This window comes from Parus major, unplaced genomic scaffold (genome assembly GCF_001522545.3).
Source record: "Parus major isolate Abel unplaced genomic scaffold, Parus_major1.1 Scaffold370, whole genome shotgun sequence".
In the NCBI taxonomy this organism is placed as follows: Eukaryota; Metazoa; Chordata; class Aves; order Passeriformes; family Paridae; genus Parus; species Parus major.
Window position 1 is genome coordinate 74,308 of NW_015379294.1, and position 11,162 is coordinate 85,469.

Genomic DNA, 11,162 nt, shown 5'->3' on the forward strand with positions numbered 1-11,162 from the left:
GTGTGGCCACAGGTGACAGCACCTATGTCACTTTTGATGGGGTGTCCTTCAACATCACTGGTACTTGCTCCTATGTCCTCACCCAGACCTGCACAGGTGACAATGTGACATCATTTATTGTCACAATCCAGAAGGAGGTGTGGCAGAAGGGGAAGGTCTCTGGGATCAAAATGTCTGTGGAAGTCTATGGGGTCACCTTGACCTTGAAATAAGGAAAAGGGACAGATGTCACGGTAAGGTGGCACTTTATGTTCCAAATCTCATGGGATCCCCCCCCAGATTGGATTTCCTTGATGGAAGGGACACCTCAGCCCATCTCCAAGCCCAGTCCATACTCCCCATAACTTTTCTTTCTAAGCAAGATTCGTAAATGCATTAAAACTTTGGTTGGAAGGTGTTTCCCCAGAATTTTTCGTTCTACTTCAATCAACCGCAGAACTGGATCCTTCATGAGGGGAGCCCTCATCCCATCTCCAAGACTAATCCATTCTCATCCAAACTTTTCTTTCCAAGTGGGATCCAGGAATCTGTCAGAATATTGTTTGGAAGGGGTTTTCCCCAAATTTTTGGTCCCACCTCCTCACTGGAGGACTCTTCCTTCTCTATCCTAGGTGGATTCCATCTCCCACCACCTCCCCACCATCCTAAGCAAAGGACGGGTCCAGGTCTACGTACATGGATCAGGTGTCCTGCTCCGCACTGACTTCGGCCTCGTTGTCCACTATGACCTCATCCAGCACATGATGGTCATGGTCCCCCAGACCTACATGGAGCGCCTGTGTGGCCTCTGTGGCAACTACAAGGGCCAACACAATGATGATTTCCAGCTCTCCGGTGGCCAACTGGCTCCAGATGCAACAGCCTTTGGATCTGCATGGAAAACAACAGATACACCTTGCGATGACACCTGTCCCAAGGATGAATGTCCCACCTGCACAGAGGAGAAAGAGGCAGTACTCCAAAACCCGAACTACTGTGGCCTCCTCACGGCCCCGAAAGGTCCCTTTGGCTCCTGCCATGGCATCATTGACCCCATCCCGTATTCCCAATCCTGCATCCATGACCTCTGTTTGATGGGAGGGGACAGACATTTCCTGTGCCAGAGTATCCAAAGCTATGTCACCGTGTGCCAAGATGCCGGAGTCACCATGGGGGTTTGGAGGACACCATCCTTCTGTCGTGAGTTTGGAAGGGCACAGGGACAAATGTCCCCTCTTTGGGGTTGGGAAGTTCTTCAGGTGATACTGGAGTTTGGAGGGGTATAGGTGGGGAATGTTCCCTGTTTGGGTGTGGGTGACAGTGGTGACACACAGGATGATGGTGATGGGATGAGTTTTAAGGCCCCTTCCAATACAACACAATCCATGATTCCATGAAAATTCCAGCCCTCACCTGCCCAGCCAACACAACCTATTCCCTTTGCACCAACACCTGCACCAACACCTGTGCTGGAAATGCTACCACCTATCCCTAAACATGCACTGAGGGCTGCCAGTGTGACCAGGGCTGTGTCTTTGATGGACACAGATGTGTTCCCAAGGAGTACTGTGGATGCTTTAGGGATGGGGAATGCTATAAGGTAGTTTTTCTGGCCTTTTTTCCCGTTTTTAGGCATTTTTGTCTTTTTTCCCTTTGTTTTTTCCCTTTTTAAATACATTTGCTTCCTTTTTCCATATATTCCTTCTTCCTTTTATTTTTATGTCCTTACCCATATTTTCCCATCATTTCTTTTCCTTTCTCTCATATTTTTCTGCATTTACCTCTGTTTTCATGATGTTTTCTTTTTTTCCCGTGTTTAATGTGTTTACATTTTAAAATTTAATTTCCTCCATCTTCCCTATTTTTTTGAATTTACACATTTTTTTCCTGCATTTCCCCTTTTTTTTGTCTCATTTTCCCCCTTTCCACCTTCCTATTTTTATGCCATATTTCCCCTGTATTTGTATTTCTTTTCTCCTATTTTTAGGCAGTTACATCTTCTTTCTTGGCTATATTTCCCCCTGTGTTATGCATTTGCATTTCTTTTTCTGCATTTTTTCCATTTTTCCTATATTTATGTTTTTCCCCATCATTTCCCCCCTATATTTACACACTTATATATTTTTTCCTGCATTTCCCCCTTTTCCCCTATTTATCTGGAAGGTATGCATGTACATCCCTTTGCCTTGCAATTTGTTCACTATTTTCCCTATTCTTCTGTACTTATGTCCTTTTTTTCTGCATTTTTTCTTTTTATCCCCTATTTTCATGGATTTCCTTTTCTCCTGTCTCCTCACAGCCCCATGAGCTGCTTTCCCGGGATCACCGCCAGTGCTGTTGCACCTGTGTCCCTGGCCAGGGCCTCACCTGCCACAAGCACACGTGCACTGAGGGTGAATCCTGCAAAATCCGAGAAGGGATCTTGGGATGCATCAATAAAAGTGAAGAAAAATGATGGAGAAGGGGGTTTTAGACACAAAGTGGATCTTGGGATGATTAAGGGGTTGACTGGGGAAAAAGTGAAGGGGAGGTGGAGGGAACAGAATCCCTGTGTCTGTCACTAAGGGTCAGAGATGGGGCAATTCTAACCATGGTTTCTCTTGAGGTTCCTTGCATGTTTTTTTCCCCATCCCATGATATTTCCTGTGGTTCCTCTCATGATTTCTCCCATCCCATGGCTTCTTCCATGGTCTTTCCCGTGGTTTTTCTCATTGTTTTTTCCCATAGTCTTTCCCATTGTTTTCCATCTCATGATTTCTCCCAAGGTTCATTCCATAGCTCCTCCCAGTTTCTTCCATTCCATGATTTTTCCTGTTCTGTTGTCTTTCCCATCTCATAGTTTTCTCTATCAAGTGACTTCCCCCCACTTTTTTCCCCATCTTTTTCTCCAACCCATGCCTTCTGCCAATGTTTATCTCTTATTTCACCCAGCCCATGGCTCATTCTGCTCTCCCTCCCCTCCCAAACCCCTGCAAGTGTCTGCACTGTCACCCCAAGGAGCGCTGCCGGCCCCGCAGTGCCCAATCCCCCTGTGTTCCAGCCCTGGTCGCCATGTGCTGGGCATGGGGTGACCCACACTTCCTCACCTTTGACAGCCTTGACTTTGACTTCCAAGGCACCTGCATTTACACCATGGCCGAATCCCATGGGAATGACCCTGGGCTGGTGCCCTTCAGGGTTGAGGCCAAGAACAACATCCGTGGCAGGATCCAATCTGTGTCCTATGTTTCCTTGGTCAATGTTGATGTCTATGGACAGCGTATCTCCTTCCGCTGGAATGAAGACAAAAGAGTCCGGGTGAGTTGGGTAGAAATGTGAGGATTTAGTCTTTTCCCCAACTTTTTGCTTCATCCAGCTCTTCCCTACCACCTTCTTCATTCAACCAGTGCCAATGTTATTTTGAGATAAATCAGTCAGATTGGGAGGCAGATTGTTGAAATGTTGGGATATTTTGGGAATAAAATGTTGGGACGTGTCAGCAACAAAAAGCTGAGAAATGGTGGGAACAAAATATGTGGAATAGAATATTTGGATATGTCAGGAACAGTGTTGTGGTAAGATTGGAATAAGATGTTAGGATATGTTGGGAATAAAATGTGGGTATATGTCAGCAATAAAACAGGATATGCCAAGAATAAGATGTTGGGATAAGCTGGGATAAAATATTAGTGTGTCTAGGGAATAAAATATTAGGATATTTCAGGAATAAAACTTTGGGATACAGCAGGAATAAAATACTGTGAGGTGTTTGGATATTTTGGAAATAAAATATTGGGTCATAGTGGGAAGAGAATATTGGGGTATCTCTAATTAAATATAGCAGGAATAAAATGTTGGGATATGTAAGATGTAAAAGCTTGGGATATGATGGGATTTAGCGTTGGAATATGCTGGGAATAAAAAATTGTGATACATGGTGAATAGAATATTAGGATACATTTGGAATAAAATATTGGTGTATTCTGAGAATAAAACATTGAGATAACTGGGAATGTTGGGCCACTGGCAGGTGAATGGGGAGGTGACGCTGCTCCCAGTGCTCCTGGTAGATGGGAAGGTGCATGTCTGTCCCAGTGGGCTCTGGAGATGGATTTTGGTCTCCGGGTCTCCTATGACTGGAACTGGCAGCCCCTGATCGACCTCCCCAGCAGCTACTTCCGCCATGTCCGTGGCCTCTGTGGGAATTTCACCCTCAAGCCCCTCGACGATGTCCCTGAGGCTGGTGACAACATCACTGCCATTGTCAGATGGGCCAAAAACTGGAAAAAAACCGACTCTGAGGCTGACGACCCTATTTGTTGGGATTATTGTGATGGAGAATGCCCAGTGTGTGATGAGGAGAAGGAGTTTTATGGTGGGAACCACTATTGTGGGATGATAAAGAAATCCTTCCAGGGGCCCTTCAGAGTGTGTCACGACATAGTGAAGCCTCATGACTTCTATCACAACTGCCTGTCTGACTTGTGCCTGAGTGATGGGGTGATCCTTTGCCAGGTGCTGGAGACAGACACAGCAACGTGTCAGAAGCGTGGGGCCATGGTCCATGACTGGAGGACACCATCAAGATGCTGTAAGGGCTGGAGTTTTCTTTGGGAAGGAGCCAGAGTGGGGGGAGGAGGGGCATGGGGTGGGATCCATCCTGGGTTGAAGCCCTCAAAACCCAAAGGTCATCCAGTTACCAGGTGAACCAGAGTTATAACCCAAAGTTATCCAGAACTTTCTTCTGGTGCTCCAGCTGCTTCTTGTGTTCCAGAACCCACCCCATCTTCCCAAGACTCTGTCCCACATTTTCCAGATCTTTCCCACATGAGCCAGACCTTTATTCTTGTGTCCCAGACATATCTCTGATCCCATCCCGCATTTTTGAGACCCTTGCCACATGTTCCAGGCCTTTATCCTTGTGTCCCAAACCTCATCCTGTGCATTCCAGACCCCATCCTGCGTGGCTCAGACCCTTGCAACAAGGCTCAGACCTCATCTCACTTGTCCCTGTCTCTTCCCACATTTCCCAGACCTTCCTCCTTGCAATCCAGACCCTTCCCCATGTTCAAGAAGCTTTTCCAGATCCTTCCTCATGTTCAAGACCTTTTCTCAATCCCCACCCCCTCTGCAGAATGCTGTCCACTCCCCTAATCCCTCCCTCACCCCAGTTTCCTCCCACTGCAGCCCTACCTTGCCCTGACAACAGCCACTATGAGCCCTGTGGCAATGCCTGTCCAGCCACCCGCTCCGACTGGGACAGTCCAGCCACCGGTGACCAGCCCGGCATGGAGACGTGTGCCTGCAACACCGGCCATGTGCTCAGTGGCAGACAGTGCGTGCCAGTGTCCCGCTGTGGCTGCACCCATGATGGCCACTATTACCGTTCTGGTGAGGTGTTTTGGGGTGATAACACCTGTTGGTCTAGGTGTTGGTGGTGTGTGAGGACTCCAGGTGTAAGCCGGGTGAGGTGTGCGCGGTGGTGAAGGGCATGTGGCAGTGCATGGCCAACAGCCGTTCCATCTGTGTGGCCACTGGTGACCCCTACTATAATACCTTTGACGGGCACCACTACGACTTCATGGGTACCTGTGTCTACCTGTTGGCTGAGGTCTGCTCTACTGACCCCACCCTCATCCCCTTTGCTGTCACTGTGGAGAACAATCACCGTGGCAGCCATCTGGTCTCCTTCACCAAGGTGGTCACCATGGAGGTGTACAACATGACCCTCAGCCTCAGCCAGGAATATCCCCAGAAGGTCAAGGTAGGGATGAAGGAGATGATAGGGGTGGTTCAGAGTCATTGTATGGCATCTGGGGAGGGCTCAAGGTCATGGTATGGTCTTCAGCTGCATTTCAAGGTCATCACATGACACCTGGGTGGAGTTTCAAGGTCCTTGTAAGGTGTTTAGGTGGGTTTCAAAGTAATCTCAAGACATCTGGTGGGGTTTCAAGATCCTTATCTGCTATTTAGGTGGGTTTCAAAGTCATTGCATTTTGTCTTGGTGGACAAAAGCAAACACTAACAAAACACTGCAAAGCCCTTGTGTGTGGTAGTGCATATTTCTGGGAGTTACCTAGTTTCTGTGTAAACCCTCTAGGCAGCTGTGACGTGTTTTTCCCCTCCCCTCTCTGTCGCTGAAATGTTATCCCATTGGTTGGTGTTATATGTCTCCCCGCCCCTTTCCCGAGGTTTGAAAGAGTCTGGGAATTGTATCTTCGGTCTCCTCCCCGCTGGAAGCCAGCCAGAATAAACATCCTCGGTTATCTCGGAGGGAGGAGCAGCTCTTTGGTCTATTTTCTTAGTCGTGAAGAACCTCCCTGACCCCCCCCCGCCCTCAACAGAGCTAGCCAGGATTACTTCAGGGGGCAAAGGGAGGTTACTTCAGGTGGCGCCCATTGTGGGGGCTTCAGAACCCCTTGGGACGGCTGGAAAACACTCCACTGGTGTTTTAATATGCCTAGGAAACGTCACCTACCCCGCAGTCTTTACTGACGGGGGTCAAGTTGGTAGCTCGCCAAGAACATGAGTCCGCTTGGACCGAGAACCTTTTTTTTTTGGAACACCGCCACGTCCTTCAGGAAACAAGTACCAGGGGGGCTTTGGGGCACAGGGGATCCGGCGGTTGTTGTGGGGTTTAGTGAGGCACGGTGGTGGTAGTGCCGGTGCCAGACGAGTCTCCCCCCGGTATCGGGACCGGGGGAGCCCACGTGGCTGCACACATGGTGTGTGGGGGGGTACTGGTGGCGCGTCCTGGGCTCTGTGGTGGTTTTTTAAACCCTGACCGCAGTTTGGATCCTTTCTGCTTTTCTCGGTGATAAAAAAGGTTAGACCAGTCTGTGTAGTAAAGCCTTAATATCAGCCATGGGTTCTCGTTTTTCTACACTGCAAAGGAATAAATATTCCTATATTAAGAATATTTTAAAGGCTGGAAATATTAATTTCTCAAAAAATAAGCTGAGGAAATTCGTAAAATGGGTTTTTTTGCATTTTCCGGATTTGAATATTGATTCCCTGCCTGACTGGGAAAAGGTTGGACAAACACTCACTATGCAAGTTGAACTGGGGGAGAACACAGCTGGTAAATATATCCCACTGTTCCTTTTAATTCAGAAAGCAATTCTACAAAGACACAAGAAAAGGCTAGAAAAATCTTTGGCTCTCTCCCCCCCTTCCCTCAGCTCCCTGGTCAGAGGGTTCGTCTGAAGCATATTCTGTGAGAGTTCCAGATGCTTGTCTCTCGGGGCTCAGACAATCCCTGGAGTGTACTGACCCCGTCTGCCTTGTGCAGGCAGACAAAAACTCCTTCCCATATCCTTCCCTCCCTGCAGAAAATCCCGAAAAGCATGGTTTAAAATCCTCCCTGCAAGGCTGAACTTGCTCAGAAACATGTGCTGAGCAAACATGGCGCCGACCACATGCTCTCCTTCCCCCCCCTCCCCACCCTTCCCATAACCCCTTCCTCCCACAGGTTCCCACCCCCAAGCCTCTCTCCGCCCATAACCCCTCCCCTCTGCCGGCTTCTAACTGGACGGGGGGTGGGGCAGCGGGCGGAGATGGGGAACAGGGCAGGAGCTGCCCCAGGGGCTGGGGGCTGGGCCAGGATGGGGGTGAGGGGTGGAGCCCCTCCCAGTTCCCACGGTCCAGGGGGCGGGCCCAGGAGCAAGCAGGGAGGTGAGGTTGCCTCACCACATTCCAAAGGCGGGTGTGGTTGTGCTGCTGCATTGTGCCCTGATGGCCCTGGGGGACGCCCCGGGGGATGGGAGGGTGGGTCCCCTCAGCCTGCTCCCCCTGTAGAGCCACGTGGCGCCCCTGGGGGATGGGGAAATGCTAGTCTTCCCAGTTCCCAGGCAGGACAAGCCTCTCTCGCCTGCCGGTTCAATACAACTCCCGGGAATGGGGAACCTGGAAATTGAGACTCAGTTTTTTTCCCTACTGTTGTTCCAGTAACTTTTACTGGAACAAGACCACAGAACTGGCATTACAAGCCCTTCTCATACCAAGACATAAAAGAAATTTGCAAAGTTCAAAGAGAATTCGGCCGTAATATTTATAAATATTTTTAAATATTTAAAAGCATTATTAAAACAATATTAACCTCAAATGATTTAGTTCCCACAGATATTAAAGATCTTTTTAGGTGTTTGCTTACACCATCTGAATTTGATTTATGGGAAACACATGGAAAAGGTTTCTAAAAAACCTACTGGTGGAATTATTAAAAACCAATCACCAAAATGTAGATTTATTAAATAATGCTATTACTTTTGAGCATTTATGTGGTGAAGGAGTATGGGAAAAACCTGAGGACCAAACTATGGCTTTACCAAAACCGTGCTTGATAAAATCACTGCAGCTGCAGAGAAAGCTTTTAACCAGCTACCAACAGCTGAGACTAAGGGAAGTTATAGTAACGTAAAACAAATGCCTTCAGAAGGATTCCTGCAATTCTTAGACCGATTAAGAGAACAAGTCTCCCGTCAGGTAGAAGACCCTGTTGTACAGGCAGAATTAATCAAAGAAATTGCTCAGAGAAATGCTAATGAGTCTTGCCATAGGGTCATTCTAGGCTTGCCAATGGATGCCCCCTCTGACACTCGCACAGATGGGAGAAGCCTGTGTGAGGAAAGCAGAGATGTTTTCACAGGAAAAGAGACCTCCTTGGACCACCCAAAGACCTGTTGCTGCGGTTTCATCTGAAACAAGGAGTGAACAGATGACGTCTGACCAGCAACAGCGAATTTGTTTTCACTGCAGAAAACTGGGTTTTTTTGCTAAAAACTGTCCTTTAAAACAATGGAAACACACTGATACCAGCTTGCCAAAAAACTTGGGTCACAGCGCTTACCCGCCTGGCGCGCAGACATAAATGAAGCGGGAACCAATCTCTGTCCTCTAATAAAAAGGGGAGAGGGGGGTGAAAAACTGCAGAAATATAATTGTGAAAAACATTTGCCTAATAAGGTCTGGCAACCGCAAAAACGATTCAAACTTGTAACTGCTAAAGCTTTTTGTTTCAGATCTGATCATTGGACTGTCTTGCAGGATAATTCACAAGACCTGGCTGGACTGGATAGTAGGTATTTTGTTATTGGAGACACAGCACACACACCAGTAGAGATTGAGGTGGCTCCCATGACAATTAAGGGAGGCCTAACACACCTCACTCTCTTAGCTAGGTGTCCTCAACCTTTCTATATAGACAAAGGGCAGGGAATAGCCCAGGTGATCCCTGTTCCAACAGAAGTCCCAGTATATGACAAAGCACCAGGAGTCTACTAGGCAGAAGTAGTAGGTGAAAACAAACCCATTATGGGATGTAATTGAACACATAAATCAGAACATCTCCATGTAGAAGGGTTAATTGACACTGGGGCAGATGTGACTATCATACCTGAAAAGGTGTGGCCCTCACATTGGGAACTGCAACCGGTGGCAGGAAAAATACAGGGTGTTGGAGGGATGAAACTGACTAAAATTGCTAAAGATATCATCCAGATTGAAGGCCCAGATGGAAGATTGGCTAGTGTCTGACCTTTTGTTATTGACTACAAGTGCCCGCTGTGGGGAAGAGACACCATGTCCCAGTGGGGAGTGAAATTAACAATTCCTGAGACACCTCAGGATTTTTGATGGAGGCCACTGTAGAGTGTCTGGTCCAAAAGTTATCTTGGGTAGATAATAATCCAATTTGGGTGAACCAGTGGCCTCTCAGCAGACAAAAACTCAGGGCGCTAGAAAAATTAGTAGAAGAAGAATTAGCCAAAGGGCACATAGTAGAAACAACCAGCCCTTGGAATTCCCCGGTGTTTGTAATAAAAAAGCCAGGGAAGGATAAATGGCGCTTCCTTCAGGATTTGAGAGAAATAAACCATAAAGTAGAAGACATGGGGTCTCTTCAACCAGGTATGCCATCCCCGACTATGTTACCACAAAATTGACTACTAGAAGTACTGGATATTAAGGACTGTTTTTTTTCAAATTCCCCTGCACCCAGCTGATGCACCAGGGTTTGCCTTTTCCATTCCCACAATTAACCAAGAAGCCCCAATGAAACGGTACCACTGGACAGTATTACCTCAGGGGATGAAAGCAAGCCCCTTCATCTGCCAATGGTATGTGGGGTCATTGCTGTCTTCAGTGCGTGCTGAAAAGAGAGATGCCATCATTTTGCATTACATGGATGATATTTTAGTATGCTGTCCCAATAACAACATACTGAAAGACACCCTTGACCTAGTGGCTAAAGTTTTAACCTCTGCTGGATTCCAATTGCAGGAAGACAAAGTTCAAAGGATGCCACCTTGGAAATACCTGGGCTTGGAAATTACTGCATGGACTGTTGTTCCACAAAAATTGGAAATTATTGGTAATCCTAAAACTCTAGCAGATCTCCATTCCCTATGCAGGTTACTAAATTGGGTCAGACCATGGCTAGGTCTCAGAAATGAAGACCTGAGTCCCCTACTCAATTTATTGAAAGGGGAGAGAGAATTACTGTCTCCCAGGGAGCTGACTCCAGAAGCAAAAACTGTAATTGAAAAGGCACAAAAGGCCTTGACAGAAAGACAGGCACATCGCTTCAAACCTGAGCTGCCTTTCAAATTTATTGTCCTGGGGAAATTGCCACACCTACATGGGTTAATATTCCAATGGGCCAAGGGGCAGAGAGATCCACTCTTAATCATAGAGTGGGTCTTCCTCTCCCATCAAAGACCCAAAACTATCACTAAGCCACAAGAGCTGATGGCTCAGCTGATTCAAAAGGCCAGGGTAAGGCTGCGGGAACTGGCAGGTTGTGACTTTATGTATATTCACCTCCCAGTCAGGGTCTCTGGAGAAGGCAAAAACTCCCCTGAGAGACTGACCAAAGAGATGTTTGAGCATCTGTTGCAGAGCAATGCTAACCTCCAGTTAGCTCTGGACAGCTATAGTGGGAAAATTTCAGTTCATGCACCATCACACAAATTGTTTCATGAGGAATTCCATCTCATTCCTCATGAGAAAAGAAGCCGAAGGCCACTCGAAACGCTCACAGTGTTCACTGATGCATCTGGGACATCTCATAAGCTGGTGATGACTTGGAGAAATCCACAGACTCAGCTTTGGGAAGCTGATGTTGAGTTTGTAGAGGGGTCACCCCAGATAGCTGGACTAGCTGCGGTCGTGAGAGCCTTTGAGAAATTTTCAGAACCAATTAATTT

The 11,162-nt window shown here is 47.4% G+C and overlaps 1 protein-coding gene across 1 annotated transcript in view; it reads left to right on the top strand.

Moving 5' to 3' along the window:
• Positions 1 to 7,620: 7,620 nt before the first annotated feature.
• LOC109022418 overlaps positions 7,621 to 11,162 on the top strand; it is a 6,360-nt gene continuing 2,818 nt past the window's right edge. Inside the window, exon 1 of the mRNA XM_019005451.2 lies at positions 7,621 to 9,034. The gene's annotated coding sequence lies outside the window, so the exon portion shown is untranslated. The remainder of the gene's footprint in view (positions 9,035 to 11,162) is intronic.